We start from the raw sequence: 17,988 nt of genomic DNA, 5'->3' as shown, positions 1-17,988 counted from the left end.
CGTCCTTACTCCTCACCACTCCTTCCTGCCTCCAGACAAGACCCTCCATTGTGCTGGTACAACTGTTGGTGAGGCTGTTTGGTGAAATGGATTATCAGAGCTTAAAACTAGCCGGGCTATTTGGTGAAATGGATTGTAGGGGTTAAATATAGCCTTTTTTTTCCCTGCAGGTTAAAATCCAGCTCCCTTATCTATCTGGTTCCCCACAGAACAGTCCCATTTCAGAAATAAAGACAGGAATAAACATTTAGTTACAGTATTGAAGAGGAAACAGCAAACCTGATGTTTAAATGCTTTATTGTGTTGCATCCTCAGAAATAGAAACAAGAACTGACTGATATAAGGCAGTAGGAAAAACCCAAACTAAAAAAAAGGAATTACATCATCCCATTTCTTACCTTTATTTTAGCATCCTACCATTCCAGCAAACCTAAAAATCTTAGCATAATGATGCCATTTCAAGTAGTAGGATCAATTGGTTTTGTTATAGTGATTGTATATATGCAATGTATATGCCCAATAAAACCTGATTCCACCTTCATTACAATTTATGAAACTCCTATGATAAATAGAAGAGTACAATTTTTATTACTCCATTCAAGCTATGATACCTTAATGAAATAGCAGGCACAAAGAAATGTGCAAACCATAGTCTCTTCTGGTAAATGTGAGGTGCTCTTGAGCTGAGCTGGTCTGCACAACTGAGATGGACTTTAAGAGGAGCAGAGGTAAGACACAGAGCAGATTGAGCAATAAAATATTCACAGAATATATGCCACAACCACAAATAATTGAATTAAGCAATAACAAGGCAGACACAGGGCATTTCCTGGGGATTAATGACTAGCTAGGAGAGTTGATGGTCCACGGCGGTCATCAATTCCCTGGGAAATGTCCTGTACCAAGGTCATCGTTGCTATTATAGCCCCCTTTTCTTTCCTCCAGCAAAAATAAGAATCCCACATTTTACTTGTTTTCACATAGTGTCATCACTCCTTTAGATGACTGTGGAACAGATGGGTGTGAATGGCAGATCTGCTGAAGGATTTCTGTGTAATTGATGTCCAGTGCCACAACCAATCTAAACCCCTTTATCACCATTGAAATTTTAATTGGGCTTATACAATATTCCAGTTTTTGACTTATTTAACCTGCTTGAATCCCCAAATAATAATTTTATTTTGTTGTGGCCTGCAACCCTGACAAATCTGTGTCTGCATTGTAGCTAGGTGAACTGGAGGAAGATAGACATATTTTATTCCTTTAGAAGTTTTCTGGCATAAAGGATCTGCTGAGAGAACTGGCAGAGAATTTACGCATTCAGCCTGCTCTTTGGCAATAATGTGTGGATTTATAGTATAAAGTACTTGCCTGTAACAGGTCAATAATGGAGATAATTAAATCTGTCTTTGCTATTCAATAACAATTATGAATTAAAATTTGTTATGGCATATTTTTCAATACAAGGCCTATCACGACTGAATTCCTCTAAGTCATAATTTTATCCAGACATTTTTAAGATATTGTTCTGTGGCAAGTATGTAAATCTTTAAAATCTATTTTTCAGAAAGTAAAATAAAAAATAAAGCACTAAACCCAAAGGTCCAGAAGATAAAGGAGCTTAGGATTATCTGCATGCTCTTGGGTCAAATTTATTTTACAGTTACACCAATATTCCTTAACTCACTTATCTTCAGGATTTGTGAATATTAATCTATCACTTTTTCTTCAACTTAAACTAACATTTCACATTCAATTAACCTAATCTTGAAATAGAACTGTGTAGAGTAAAAATTGTTTAAATTACTGTTTATGATCCTTTATACATGTTCCTTTTAAGCACACTCTCTGTTACTGTTGGCATTTTCATAGTTTGTGGTGTGCAGCAAGTAACTCTTTCTTCATTTCAGCGTAATGTAGTTAAACTGCTTATTTTCACATGCCTGAAATTTTTTGGCTCAGCATACCCATATTAATTTAACTGGCCAATTAGTTGTTATTAAAATATTTTAAAAGAACATACAACAACATATGCACAACAAATTATTTCTTTCCACAATTTTATTAACATTTTTGTAGGTAGTTTCCAGTTTCTCACCTCCTTTTCCCACCAAGAGAGACTTTCCAAGTTTAGGAATACAGACTGCATGTTAGATTCAGGGCTCCACTGAGTTTCCTTACATTCCTTTAAGCTGTGTTAAGAACATGGAAAAAACGGCTGAACTAATGATATCTTAGATCTCTTTCTTGTCTCGCTCTAACATTAGGAGTTGATGCCGCACTTACAACATGAAAGAGTCAGATCATTCATGTCAACAGGCTGGTGCTCCAGGAATTTTCAGAAGGGGGTGAAAGACTATTATCAGATTTAATTGCTCAAGTAGGTGCAAGTTAGCAATCAACATATTATAAGGAATGCAATGTCATGTATTAAATTTCCTTTTTTTGTGGTCAGCTTTAACCATGTACCACATGTTTTTCACTGATATGATTCTGGAAAGATCAACATTGAGCTGGTCTTTAACACTGAGGGTTTAGCTGTCAGTTCAGCATTGGCAAGGGGAATGTCCAATATTTTTCTTATAAGCCATTTGTGGCAAAAATAGCAGTTTTGTTTTGTGTTTGTAGCTCTTTTAGTTCTTAATCTGTGATACGGACTCTCAGAAAAAAATATCACCAGAAAATAATTTTAAAATGAAAAGTGCTAAATAATTTAGCCAGACCTTCACAATTTTCCCTGGCCATTTCAGCTCTGAAGTAATGCCAATAAAAGGAGTCCCTTAAATGCACAACCCTACCAGGTGTATCATTGTTTCCCATTATACTTGCACCTCCTCTTGGAACTGGTCAAAGCTTGGCGCAGTGGTAGTCAGAGAGAAAAGCAGTAATAGATGAAGGCTGCACATTCTTATATCTGTGTGTGCACATGTTTGTGTGTATTAGTACGTGAGAGTTATTTACCTTGCTAAGTCTTTGTCTAATGGTAATATCATATTTAAGGCATGAAATTCACTAAAATTTAGAACAATATATTTTTTAAAGATGGAAGAAAAGACCATCAGACACAAGCAACAAAATATCAGAATGATCCTCAACTATTTCTCCCCATAAGTTAAAAAAAATATATAAAGCAAAAAAACCAAAAAACCCCTGAAAACACAATTTTAACTAAGGATGCAGTCATAAAATGCTATCAAAAGTAAATCTATTTTGAGGGAAACGGACCTACAGTACAGCAGCTGAGAATCTGGCCTAAAGTTTGCACATAAAATAAAAGTAACAGAAAAATACCATTGTTTACTTCAGAGGTTTAAACACTTCAGTTTATTTCCATAGATCAGGTACGGTCAACTTTTAACCACTGGAAATCAAGAATGTATAATGCTGTTGTGCTTATTAAGTATTTTATAATATTTCCTTTTTGTAAATACTATAACTATGGAGGCCCACATTTTATTTCTGGAAAGATTGCATATATCATTTTAGGATATCTTATTTTACCTTTGTGGAACAGTTGACTTACTGCCAACAAACTCAAGGCCAGGATCCTGCAAAAATTAAAATTTGCCAATGTAAGAACAGTTACAATAATTGCCACTATTACTGTACTTTACCTTTAAAAAGGATGGTGACCATAGACTGAAACAACAAGCCATGTTGCTTCAGCACTGGCCACTGAATGAGATTAAGTATTGATTCCAAAAGTATAGTCCTCTGCTCCCCTGCTGCTATGACAGATAGCTAAAGATCATATTTCTAGATGCCCTTTTATGTCTCCAGGCTCTTCCGCTGCAGTCGAGAAAAGAAACTCAAAACTGCTCTATAGCATGAGCCAGAGACAGCAAAAGGTATACAATTGCTTTCCTACCAGAGTTGTTAATGTCCAGGGAATTTCTGTGATGAAAAATGGAGAGGAGGCAGTATACACAATTATATGCAAGATGTAAGAATGTTAGTCAGGTATTCCTTCATCAGGTATACCATGGACCAGAAAGTTGAGTGTGGAAGCATGGAATATTATGGATTAAGTGGGTGCTGTGTGCTACTGGAAATGGGATGTGACTGTTTGCATGATGGCCAAGCACTTTCCCTCCTAAAACAGCTTCTTACTAGTTTTGGCCCACACCAACAAGCACAGAGGAGAGCTGTTTGGGAATCTCTCCTGAGTTGTTGCTCCCTTCTTCTCCCTGGATTCCTGAGTGGGATCAGCATCAGTTCCTTCAACAGGAACACTTCTCCCCACCTAGAAACACTGATACATAAGGAGACAATGTGGGCTGTCTACTCCCACCATAGGCTTCACGGTCCACGCACATATTCGGGTCCTAGTGGCAGTAGATTTGACTTGACCGGCCAGATGAGTACAAAAAGGCTTAAAATACCATCCATACGCAAAGCACTTTAAGTGATGGAGTGCAAACACTGCAAACAAAGAATGGAGAGCTGTTTCTAAACAGGTGAATACACTTGTTTGTTAATCATTCAATTACTTCCGGCAATGCCGTAAGGTATTTTTATACTGTTCTTGTGTTAAAGAAAACTTTCAGTCTGATAAAACACCACACCTGTGCAAACATGAGGTATGATGCCATAAGCTTTACTTACAATTACAGTTGTTTTTCTTGAATTGCATGAAGTATAATCCACAATAAGACACTTCATTGTTTGCAATTACAGATGTATCTCTAAAAAGGCTGATTGCTTAATTACACCTCTTATTATGACTATTCTGGCAAATTTCTAAAAGGAATCTCTAACAAAGAACCAGATGACTGTTTCCTCTGTGTTTTTCAGTTAGGGTTTGACTGTTCAATCTTTAGATTTATTGAAGTCAAACAGTTCAGCTTCTATTTTCTATTTTGTGTAATTTTACTTCAGGCAAATTTCTCTTATGTAGTATTTAATCCAAATAAATAATATTATTCCAAACCGTCTTGCTTCCTATTGCAGAAAGTTGTTAAACAATTGTCTTTGAAAACTCCAGTCGTTAACTGTGACATATTTCAACGTTAATATGTTATTGTTAGCAGTTGTAGCAAATTGCCTTTCTTACTCATACATCCTTGAGCTAAATCTTAAAGAGATTTTTTTTGTTGTTTTAAATAACCCTTCTGTTAATTTTACTCCTTACACACAGGTAGTTTCCAATTAGATGGCTGGAAATTTCAATTCACCAGCTTTAGGGATACCTAAATTTGATTTTTTTATCAGAATCCAGATGAAAATGTCATAGTATACATGTAAAGAAAATTTAGAAAACAAGAATTAATAGCTCTACTTTTCTGTTATTTTTCAATCAGATAATTTTCCATGAATAAAAGTAGAAATTATTTTTGAGGGTTTCAAAATTATTTTCTTTATTTCATAGGGATTTTTATTAGGTGGATTATTTTATTAGAACTAGTCCCAATCCCTGAATTTGATCAGACATCTGAGTCTTTTCAGAATTAAGGCTAGAGTAGAAATATATTTTATTAGTTCTGGAGAAAAGACTGCTTTGATGAGAGTATTCATGAGTGCTTCCACTGAATGAATGCCTAAAAAAGGACAAGTAGTCTACTCAAAACTTCTTAGTCAACTAATAATGTTCACTCTTTTCCTTCTAGACCTTTACTTTCAAGTATTTGTGAAATATTCACATAATATTAATTAAAGTGCTTGTTGCTATTGACTTGGTCCTATTCAGAACCATAGGTATGCAGACGTCATAGTGTAATGAATAAGTTGTCTTGAAGTAGACACTATGTATCTTAAATCTGTGTCTTGGCAAGGAGTCCCACTTTGGTTTTTCTAAAACTAGAGTCTTCAGATGGTTAAGTTTGTCTGGACAAGCTCCTGACCAACATGATCTAATCTTGAAGATAGCCCTGTTTGGGGCAGAAGAGTAGCTGGGGTCTCTCCCAACACAAATTACTCCATAATTACAAGATGAAATTTCATGAACATGAGAAAGACTGCAGGTACCAGAGCCCAAACAAGCTATGGCAGGAGGGAAAATGTGGCTTCCTGTTACTGAACAATAGCTTTACTACACACAAAGCTGTTTAGGAATGGCATAAAGTGGAAACCAACCAAAATGAAGAAGAAAACAATAACTTCTGTTACTGCAAATCCACTGATGGACTGGAAAATCCAGGGCACACACCTTCCTCCTAACCCATTGACCCTTGGTAATAAAAATATACATTTTAATGCATTTGCTTTTTATGTACTCGACATTAGAAGTATCAAAATGGTATAACCAAGCAAACAAAACTCAAGCCAAATTAACTGCTTATAAGTTGAACCTGTGTAACCATGAAAGAATAGAACATATCACTCAGCAAAAATGGATCCAAAAATATTTTAAAAATGCTTTGTAAAATACACATAACAAAGTAACACTAACATTATTCACAGACATTCCAGGCTGTTAGGAACATCTCCAATAGCAAGTGAGTATCATAATACAGTGATACATTTTCCTATGGCAAGGCAAATAATTTCCCTGGCAGCTGAAATAAAGTGTTGACTTTTCTTGAAAATTAATTAGCACAGAAACACAAGAGAAAAAATGAAAGCCTTCTTTTTCCTACAGGTTATTCTGTAAGGAAATAAATCACATGAAGGTATGCAGTGTGCTCTCCTGTACTTTATGATTAAGTGCTTATAATATAGACAGTCTCTAAGCCTCAGCTTTTGCTAGGAAGTTCACATCAAAGGTGAGTTAAGTCTTTATTATAAATACATGGTAAAATATATAAACCAGAACTGCTTTAAGGTGGGAGATCCTCTGGTTTCAGTAGAAAGACCTTTCTTTCTTTTTATCAACTCATTTTACAAGTGATGTCCCAAATTTATGCTAAGAACATTTTCCTGAAGCTTTTCCTCTCCTCTTGGCAGAAGGCCTTAAAATTTGTGTCAAATAAATTAGAACTAATGTCGATGGCTAAAAAGAGAAGCCTGTTAAAGGGCAGTAGTAATCAAGACAAGATAATAATTTATCTGTGATTTTGTGGGTATTAGTCTAATATCCTGTCTATTCACAGCATGTCAAAGATAAGAGCAGTCACCGGTTTACTGTTTTTCTGCCCTCTCCTTCCTCCTTCCCTCTATCCCTCAAGCCTCAGCAGATAAAAGATAAAAAACACATATTAGGCCAACTGCAATAATATTCCACTAAAAGGGATACACTGTTACTATTATAAATTAATGCTTTAAAGGAAACTAGTAATAGATAATTATCTGTCCCTCAGATAATTATGCACATGAGTAATTCTGGCTTTCTGAAGAGTTTATAGGATTTACTGGAAGTCCCTGGAGGTATCAACAGTCACATGTGAACCTGCTTACAGGACGTGACTGTAGCTCCAAATGGCAGCCACAATAGTGATTCTTAAAGGAAGTTTCAGGGTGGAAAATAATCAAGAGAGATATCTCATGGGGTTTTTTGTCAATTCTTTTGCTCATATATGTATCAATTTAAATGTTAGGGTTTAAATCTCACACTTGTGCAGGCTACTACAGGTACTACTGGAAAAAAGGTATCTCAAATGTGGTGTTGAACTTCACTCTGGAAGGTTACCAGTAGTTAGAGATTGAATCCTGTTGATTTTGTCGCCTTACTACCTTTGAAGGCTCTCCTTCCTGATGGGGAACCATTTCAAAAGGTTGAATAAATCACATAATTGTCAATTCTGTAGCTTTTATAGCCACTTTCCTGTCATGTAGTGTTACAAAGCAGCTTTGAGAGCTGACTCAAAGAGCTTCCCTTGCTTGCAGAAACTTCAGGCTTACACTAGTTAGTGAAGGGAAAGTGTTTTTCAGCCTCATATTTTTTTACAATCTGCTTTTTGGCAGGAGTATTCTTCCTTAACTATGTTAAGAATTGAGGCTCAGTTCACCTCATAATTAATTAAGGCAAAGTCATTTATTTAAAACTAAATTATTTTGCTATTGTGCACAGTGGGTAACCTTTCACATATGACATATTGTATAGATATTTTATTTTATTTACAAATGTCTGTTTAAAGAAATGATTAGTTCTGTAATGTGTTCGGTAAGGCTTCTTTATAGCAAAGCCCTCCTGGGAACTCTTATGCAAATAAAATCCATCTGGAGATTGAAAGTAATGCAGGTAAAATTATGAACAATATACTTAATTTTTAGGAGGATTTAAAGGGATATAAAAGCACACTTCATTAGAAAATCCAAACTACCAGCACATGTCCTAGTCACTGCTTTTCAGAAATTGCTGCTTCATACAGCATCATCCATTCTCCCCAAACTATTGAAATTTGCGCCAGGTGAAATATACACATGATTTATGTATTTACTAGTTCTCATAGTTTAGTGACTTTTTTGTATTGGGAAGAAAAACCTGCTAACAATTAGCAAAATTTTCAGTGCTTTCAGTAGTTCATTAGATTATGTATTCTAGAAGGAGTCTATTACAGCTATTAGGAAATTATTTTCTTTAGTTTCTTTTATTTCAAAATTAAAAATGGCCCATGAGTGGATGTTATCAGGATGTGTATTATAGAAATTAATTAAAATTTCGTAGCTATTGTTTTCTGTATCTATGGAGGAACAAAATAGCATAAAAGGAGTGTCTTCGTTGTCTCTACAGTAAAAAGTATACATGTCGTGGAAATTTCAAATCACAGAGTGTCACACTATGGCTGTTGTGTAAAATCTAGGAACCAGGCTTACTTCCACGAGCCAAAAATATGACTCCTGAATCCTGTCATTTAAAATGTGTGCAATCTATAGAGTCTAGTCCTGCTTTACCACTCCCTCACAAGGTAAGCCCCAAAGGAGTACAGGGCTTTTTTTTTTTCCCCCATCGAAAGAAAAGAAAGAAGAGAGAAGGGAATGAACAAGAAAAGAAAGGAGGAAAACACCTGCTGATTATTTGTGTGTGTGTGTGTGAGGGGGAGGAATCTGCTCTTAAAGTACTCTTTTGGGATACATATTCACTTTTATATGATTCACTTCATCCATCATCAGCACCAGCAAAAATTTAAAGACAACAATTTTGAAAAGTTTGATGCATTTCTAAAGGTAAGTGCATGACAAGGGAAAAAACAGTGACTTTCTTTTGTGTTGGGGAGGACTAGCTGAGCTTCCTGGGTTTTATCTGAAGAATGAAAAACTGTAACCGAACAATTTGGACAGTTCTGACAGTATTTCTGAAACAATCTTTGTTCTTTTGTTTGCTTAGAGTTACAGGAAGAGAAACTTTTGGCATCAAGAAACATCATAAGTAATACCAACATTTTATCAGCATGAAAATACATTGTCCATCCAGTGTTTTAGTTGGAGTTTTGAAAGAAATTCACTTTTGTCTTCATGAGTTAAAAGTTTCTCCTTTTCCAATAAGACGGACCTCAATAGTTTCTTAATTTGTTTAATGTAAGAAAGAGCCATACATTTCAGGTTACAAATAATGCTCCTCAGTACAAAAGAGGTGGGGGACTGTGCCCTTTGGACTTCTGCATGAAGCTGGGATCTGTGCAGATGGTTGGAAAGGCAAAATACGTAGCAGAACTGTCAGCAATCAAAACAAGTCAGAGGGAATAAAAGATAAATCCAAGCACTGTTCAGAGAAAGAGGCACACTACTGTCGTGGTTTCTTGCAGAAAAAATGCTGTAGAAGGAAAGACAATTGTAGTCAGCTTTGTCATCAGGAAATGGGGCTGAACTCATGAGATTCTGGCTTAAAAAGCTCTTAAATTCAATTGGATCTCTCAAATCTTGGGGTATTTGAAAGAATCATGGTATACAAAATTACATCCTTCTGTAAGGAGGCAAAATTTCTTTCTCATTGGGACTGAATTCAGTGGGAAGTCCAAGAGGAAGAATTTTCTTGAAATTTGTCTTCAAAAAGCCATTTTCAATTAAAGATAGTATTGATCCCTAAAATTCTTGAACTCAAAGGTGAACCAATCTAAAGAAGAATATAATTATATTAAGGTTTTGTGTGAGGCCTTTCTACATGTGCTTCACATCACATGTCTCTTCTGAGACCATGGAATATCACACAAGATTTCCCTTCTATGAAGTACGTGCCAGGTGGTAATATCAGGCTTTCTTGCTTTCTTTTTAATTGCAACTGAGTGGTGTGTTGGCATGTATGTCACTGCCCACCCTTAACCTTTATATATAATATACTCTGAACTTTGATTAATCATTTTAACATTCTTCCACATCAAACTACTACTTGTTTGGTTTGGTTTCTTTGTTGTTTTTTTTGTTTCATTGCTGCCTGCAATACGTATCAGAGACTGCAGATGTTCTGACAGTTCCTAGGAAGCTGAGCCCGGTGTCATGTTTGTTTTCTGGTTTTTAATGCATTTTCTGTTACATTTCTCTGGGTTATGGATGTTTCTGTAAGTTTATGTGCATGTGTGTGCGTATATATATATGTGTGTGTGTGTCTGCGAGTGTACATATGTGTGTGCATGTCTAACATTTCTCTGTTACATATATGTATAGGTATTACATCTTGAGAATATGTATGCTTTCTTCTTTTCACTTAATCTTACCACAGCCTTTTATGTTGAATGGGTTAAGAGTCTGTGGGGAAAGAGAGAAAATAAGCAAAAAAAAGATATACACGTTTTTCAGTGGTTTTTACTGCACACAACACATTTTGGAAGGTCCTAAATAGAAATGGGTTTGCTACATGTAAGGTGAACTGGCAGGGACCTGCTAATGGACTTCACAGTGCCTGCTATAGCATGTGGAACTTTTACCTGGATTTCAGGCCTGCCTTGATTTCTGCTAAAGCCCAGTGCAGTCTCTCCTAAGCTGCCCATTTTCTAAGTTTAGCGAACAGTCTTGTGCAAAATGTACTGCAGTCCTTCATTCTGACATTATGGAGGTCTATCCTGACTGGAGGCCAGGAAGCAGCCTTTATCTCAAACAAATACTTTCATTTGCATTGTAACACTACAAAGGATCTGTGGGAAGAAATTCTCATGGCGGGGGAGGAAGAAGGCAAAACCTGCCAATTTTACCTGCTTACCTGGTGGCTACTAGAACCAAAATAATCAATTTTGATATTAATTATAAACAGGAAGTTGGTTGGTTATTTACCTAATTGGATGTGTAACTGCCTGTAGATTTAGTAGCAGAAGTCAATCTTATATTACTAGTGACTAAAATGTATTTCTGTTTCTCTTGAGAACATATTCCAGAGCAGAAAAGTGACCAGCAGAATTGAAACTGGCTTATAACCCTTTCTGACATTTCACAGAGAGTCCAGGGAACAACTGGATATGGTGAATAAATTGTAGTTCCTTCAGAAAAAGTAGTTTCTTCTGTCCAGTTAAAAAGTATGTTTGCTTAGCAGTGAGAGAAACTTGCACTGCCTATGCTGTGTGCAGGCTGTCAATAAATAAAGAAGTTCAATTTCCAGGGCTGTCAATAAATATATTATGTATGAGGTTTTTCATTATGTTCAGATGCAACTTGAGGTATTGTCTCTGCCTTCTTGGAACTAAAGCTATTTTTCTCAACTAGAATAGGATTCCCTTAACACATATTTGCAAATACATTGTTAATAAGCCAACGAATTGCATTTAAAGACAGCAAACAGGTTATTTTTATTTTCTCTTGATTCCTTCTGGGTGCTTTGAGTGAACTGAAAGGTGATCTTAAACTTGTTTTTATGCTGACTTCATATACTGAGAAATGCAACGTTTATAGATAAACGCTCTCACTTTTAATGAAAATTATTAGCTATTAACATTTTGCTTGGAGGCATAAGCCATAGCCCAAACTCCATTCAAATCCATTAAATATGCTTGAGACCCAGCTGTCAATAGGCACCATGAAGTAAATTTAATTTTCAGAGTCAATACAGAGCACAGCTGCATTAAGCATAGGATAATTCTGGCATATTATTAATTTGAATGGCCATGTAAGGCATTGTCTAGACAAGATATAAGCCCAAGTTTTCATAGGCAATCTGTACATAAAAAGAAGTATGTCAAGGTTGTAAAGAATACTAATAACACAGATCTGGCCTATTAACCAATATTGATTACTCTTACTGTGACACAGTCCAGTAACTTTAGAGGTGAAATAGTAAGATGTTCAGCACTGCTGCTCCTTTTTGAAAAGCAACCCTAAGAATGGAGTTTTTCAGATGAGGCTTGAATGCCTGCGATCTCAAATGTTTACTAGCATGATGCATGATTTCTAGTAATCTATTTCTGTAGATTAGGCCATTTTAAAAATAGGAGATTCATCAGAAACAGCAATTAGTCTTGTTGGTAATATGAAGCATTTCTATTTCAAATGCTGTCAATATTTGATTTTTTCATAATGATTGTGGCTATGCTCTGCATAAATAATGTCTGTTTTAGAAGGTTAAGAAAATTTATACTTGATACTTATAGTATTTATATAGTTGTACAGAATCTGTGAAACATTTCCAAGAAAAAGAAATAAAAAAGGAAAAATAATCTTTTGAAAACTGCAGAATTCTGCAGCAAAATTTTTCCAAATTATTTCTGTTGTCCCATATGAACTCTGAAAGGACTGAGTATTTTGGTGCTTGACCTGTTCTGTGGGCAAACAGACTGGAAGTTCTAAATTGCTATTGATGTGAATCTTCTTCACTTTCAGATAATAACAATATTTGGTCTGCATTTTGTGGATTCATTCGCACACTGAGCCTGGAGGCTTGGATTCATTACTGCCAGCCCTGTCTCTCTCCACATTAACAAGTAACAGAGCAATTGGGGGGGATCTGCAGAGCACAGTAGTTGGTACTGAGGACTGATATCCTCATTGTATGTATTTCTAGTGTGTTTTAATTTGGACTAGGTATGGTGTGGTCCCCATGGGCTGAATGCTCTGTTGCAACTGTAATCCTGTATAAGTGCACTCCCATGGGTGCATCTGAAGAGTTTTGTATCACCCAGGTTGTCTGTTCCCATGTGAACTAAAGCACAGAAATGGGGAGAACTCTGAGAGAAATTTCAGAAGCTGAACTAAACCATTAAGTGGAGAAAGCCTTTGGGTACTTATTTGAGGTGACTAAAGAACACAGAATAATTCATAGGTTAAATTAGATTAGAAGAGACATCAAGAGGTCCTCTAGTCAAACCTTCTAAGCTGGAAACCCAGACCTATGGCAGTGGAGAGGAATAACCTTCACAGTGCAAGTTAACACATGCTATGATCTGAAACACTGCTAATGTGTTTTTCTCTCCTTAACAACTGATGGAAGACAGGAATAACACAGTTCAGCAACTGAAGTTAACTGGGATAAATGCTCGGCATTTAATGCAAAAAAAAATACCTATACTTATCAAATTCTATCACAACAGAATAATTTACTCTTCCTCAGGCTAATGAGACATTATATTTTTGAAGTATAAGTATGACTAGCATTCCTAGTTTTACCTTAGTTAATGCAATACCAGAGAGTATTTATAAAATTATGATTTTATGACTGTTTATACTTCTAAGCATCATAATTATACATATAAGTATGGTGTTTATTTAGGATAAAATGTACTGCAAAAGATTTATTATAAAAGTAGTAAATTATTTCCTTGCACTTGTTTAAAATTTGTGTTTGAAAGAAAGCAAGTATTCCCTTATTTCTTTATTGTATAACATTTAGTTAGTATTTTCTGGAATTAGGCTGATTATTAAATTACATGCTAATCATTTATTAAATTCTTAGTCTTCTATTCTTGCAAGCAACATTTTATTGAATTTTTATTCTTCCCTCATTGCTAAACGAAAGTATTCAGAATTCATGAGACTGAAGTAAAAAAAAAATGAAAAAAAAATTCAACATGTAAACCTTTATTTGCTTGTTGTTTTTTTTCTTTTAATTGCTGGATGAGGGTCTCAGGAAAACATCTGACTCCAGGAACATAAAATTTGAAAGGGACAATAAATACTTCTATATTTGGGACAAAATCATTAGAACTGGCATGACCTAAAAATTTTGTTCTTCTACAGACAATTTTCCTTAAGGAATCTCATTGCTGGTTGGTGCTCCTTGGGGCATGAAATAAATTCTTGGTCCCACTGAAGCTCACTCAATCAAATGCACTGTCCCAGTCACCTCTTTTACACCTGTTTTTATCATATAGAATTTCACCTCTTTTACACCTGTTTTTATCATATAGAATAACCAGTTAACAGAATATTTATTGTCTTTGTTTCCTGATTCACAATTGCCTTTTGGCTACTGAGTCTGTAGTTAAATAATATATTTTATCAGAAAAAATCTAGTTTCTGTTTTGATTCCTGTATGTATATATTTTCCCCTCTATGTTTTTTCCTTAGAACATCTAGATCAAGTTAAGTATGATTGCTTTTTTTTTTCCTAAATAAGTTCAAACTGTATGCTGGATATCACAAAGTAATCAGTATTTTCTGATTTTCAGATTGCTATCTTAGCATATTACAAATATTTTATGACAAAAAGTTTTTACTTACTTATTCTGACTTCTATATTAATAACCACCCGTTTCTAGCCTGACTGGTTATTGAAAATTCTGCTCCTCAGGTTGTTTCATTTATTTTTTTCACCTCTGTCTCACCTCATAATCTTGCACGAGTAGTTCATGGTAATTATAACTTTCCTACAATCCATTACAGCAAAAAGGATGAAATTACAATTTCCAAAAACCTCTCCTTTACAATTTTCCAGATGCAGTTTCATAACTGAGTACGGTTGTTGACTTCCACATGCAGTTTATTTCTGCTAAGTGTTTCAAGTTTTCATTTGTTTTGATATATGCCTGCGTCATCATGGTTTCCTATGGACTTCACTAATTACAGATTAACAGCTTCACTTATTTCCAGCTTTGTGAGGAACAAATCCATGTAGAATTCAACAGGAATATTCAGAATCTAATATCTGTACTTTTCTGCAGAGCCCTTCTCAAAAGAAGAGGAAATCTTCTGCACTTTAGGAACTTCCCTCTTTCTTTTCAGTGGTGTGGCCTGAAACCTTAGATCTTAATACATGTGAATATTGCAGGAGTGATTTTGATGCAGACCTGGACATTTTGGCTAATGACAGGTACAGTTACCAAGTAATTTTCTTACACACATGAACACACTTGTTAAAACGAAAGTGGAGGGTTTGTACCATTCTTACATAGTGTTAGGAAGTGTCACTGGTCAATAATCAGAGAATTAGAAGTCCCCTTGAGCAGAGAAAGAATCAGAAACAGAAGGTGACAAATATTCGTTAAATAACTCAGTATCAGCACCTGTCATTATGTAGAGTACTTCTGGAAATATTGAACTTCATAAATCAGTTTACAGCTGGGCTCATCAAAAACATGCAAATGGATACAAATGCAAAAGTTATCTTAGTTGAAACATACTGAAACCCTTGAGGTGAGTATCTCCTTGCATATTTTTCCATCTACCAAATGGTCTGGAATTCTGACTGGAACTGGCATTACCACTGAACATAGATCAATTAGCCAACAAAATTTGCCACATACCAATAGCATGTCACATTCCAGTATTGAGAAATGTCATTTTTCAGTAAGTCAAACTTGTGGGTCTTGCAAAGCAGGCTCTATGTTTTCATCAGAGTAGAAATATTTTCTGAGTGATTTATACAAAGACAGATGAAATGTTAAGGAAGCTTAAAAAGATGGCTTCTAAGAAAAGAAACATTCTACTACCATTTTGGAAAGACCAATTTGAAGTGTCTTCTTACTGAAAAAGACAAACAACAAAATAATCTCAGAATTGAGTAGGATCAGTTAATATATTTTTATCAATGTGTTATCTCATGCATGCTCTCTGTGCACAGAGATTTGGTGTTATGATGGTTTGGTATCTTGTAATGGACATACATTGCTCACATTTGAGATGGAGAAGCAGCAAAAATCTGTAGGCTGACCTTTAAAAAAACCTGACCAGTCCCAATATAGTGTTTCTGTATTTCTGTATCTGGGGAGAGCTCAGCTGTGCCCTGGACACGAATTTAATCCTTCTCCTTCCATGCTTCGGTTTCTTCTGTCAGTAAAAATCCTAGATGCATAAACCAGCAGGAACAACAGCATACCTCAGGCCCCTCTCTCAGGAGCAGAGTAGGAGCAGAGTGCACCCTGTAGAGTGTTGCCAACCCTTTACACCTATTGCTTCTTCTTTGCAATGGAGCCCCCAGAGTCCTTGCAAAATGTTAATTTTCCTTTCATGACAGTAAGGCACAAAGCACAGGAGGATGATGCGAAGAAAAAACAACAAAGAATAAGACACTAGCAATTAGTTCAGGTATTTTTCACTCCCACTAAATATTTCAGAAGGTGACCCATGCTGAGAAATTGTCAGCACTTCACTGCTGCAATTATGGCTCCAGTGGAAATCTTAGTGAAGCTAATGAGTGCTTTCATGTACAGACGGCCTGTTGGATTAGTATCATTACTCACTGTACAACCTGGGAGAGTGGCTGCAGCCAAGACAGGTGCCCTACCAGGCTATGTACTACACCAGCACGTCAAAAGGAACAGGTATAACCCCCACCACAGGTTTCCTACAGTCCGGCTGTAGGCAAAGGACAGGAGAAAGGAAGCACCTTGGCTCCTTTTAGCTCTACACGAGAGCTCAGACACAGTGAAATAATCAGCTGAAGGTCATAATGAAAGTTTGTGGCAGAGCAAAAAAGTGTATGAAATTTCCCAGGTGAAATCCAGTAATTTCAGCTCCACACTGTTGTTTACTCCCAGTCATTCGCATGAGCCAACACAGACCATTTTTTGAGCAATGCTGTACAGGGATTGGGGCTGCCCAGCTGCTATTCCTTCTCACAGCATATCTCTTTCACCATAGTTTTCTTTAATAGATTGTAAGTTACTGACTATATGCAGGTAGCAATAATGAATGATATAATTAGCTAGATAATTCTATTTTTCTTCAGTAAGAGCTTAATAGTTTGTATAAGAAAGCACTAGATTCCTTTCAACTCTTGTTGTTCTTTGCATATGCTGAAACCACAAAGGACATTGATTATTTTAACTATGCTCAATTTGCCTTTGAAACCAACATTCTAAAAAGCAAAAGCGCTTAAACAAACATGAAAGTAATCTAATACTGACATAAACATGAAAGATAATAAGATTATTATGAATTGATCTAAATATTACTTAAAATAATTAGAAATTATTTTCTCATGGTATACCATTTAAGTTAAGCAGCTTCTTAGTGTTACTTAGAAAAACAAGCAGAGCATTACTTCCCAGAATTTTAGTTGGCTTTGTTTATGACATTCAGTAAAACAATGGGCAAATATGCGTATCTCTTTATTGCTGTATATTTTGCATACAGTTTGTAACCAAATCTAGTTTTGTACCAGCTAATTTTGTACGGGCAGGATTGTTGCCATTTTAATACTATATCATTTTATTACTTTCAACCATGAACCGATTGAATATTTTTTTTCTTTCTTGGCACCACTTCTACTAGTTAACTTTATGAAAAGCAGTAACATGAAGGAAACAAGTCATGCTAATAACTCTTACAGCCACCAAACAAAAATAGCATGCATAGAAAAAGTTAAATTTCAGTGCCATTTGTCAAATTAGCTGTGGGGGGCAATCTCCAAATTAACCCAGTTTGGCATTGCTTTCACTACCTCAGTCCCAAATGATTTATTGGATGTTTGGGTCTTGTAAGAAACATAGCATTTGTTTTTCTTCCTAAGGATTATCCAAGTTATCCGAATAGAAATTTTTGAAAAAAGGAATAAAAGCTGAGAGCACCAGGTTTTCTCTCAAGATGTAAAGATCTACTGGCCTTTAAATAGTCTGGCAACTGTTTTCTTTTGTAATATAAGAAGTACTTTTCCCAATTAAAAGGAAACAAAAAGTATCATTTGGATAAACTATTTTCCATTAATTGGTTAAATATTTTAAACACTTAAGTGAATTTAAAAATAAATCCAAACAGGAAAGATAGCTGGGTAGTTTGGTAGAAATATGAGGACTTCCATTGTGTTTCCTGTTGAGCTCT

The sequence above is a fragment of the Corvus cornix genome, chromosome 2 (assembly GCF_000738735.6).
Source record: "Corvus cornix cornix isolate S_Up_H32 chromosome 2, ASM73873v5, whole genome shotgun sequence".
NCBI classification, from domain to species: Eukaryota; Metazoa; Chordata; class Aves; order Passeriformes; family Corvidae; genus Corvus; species Corvus cornix.
Note: the sequence above shows the minus strand (reverse complement) of the source record.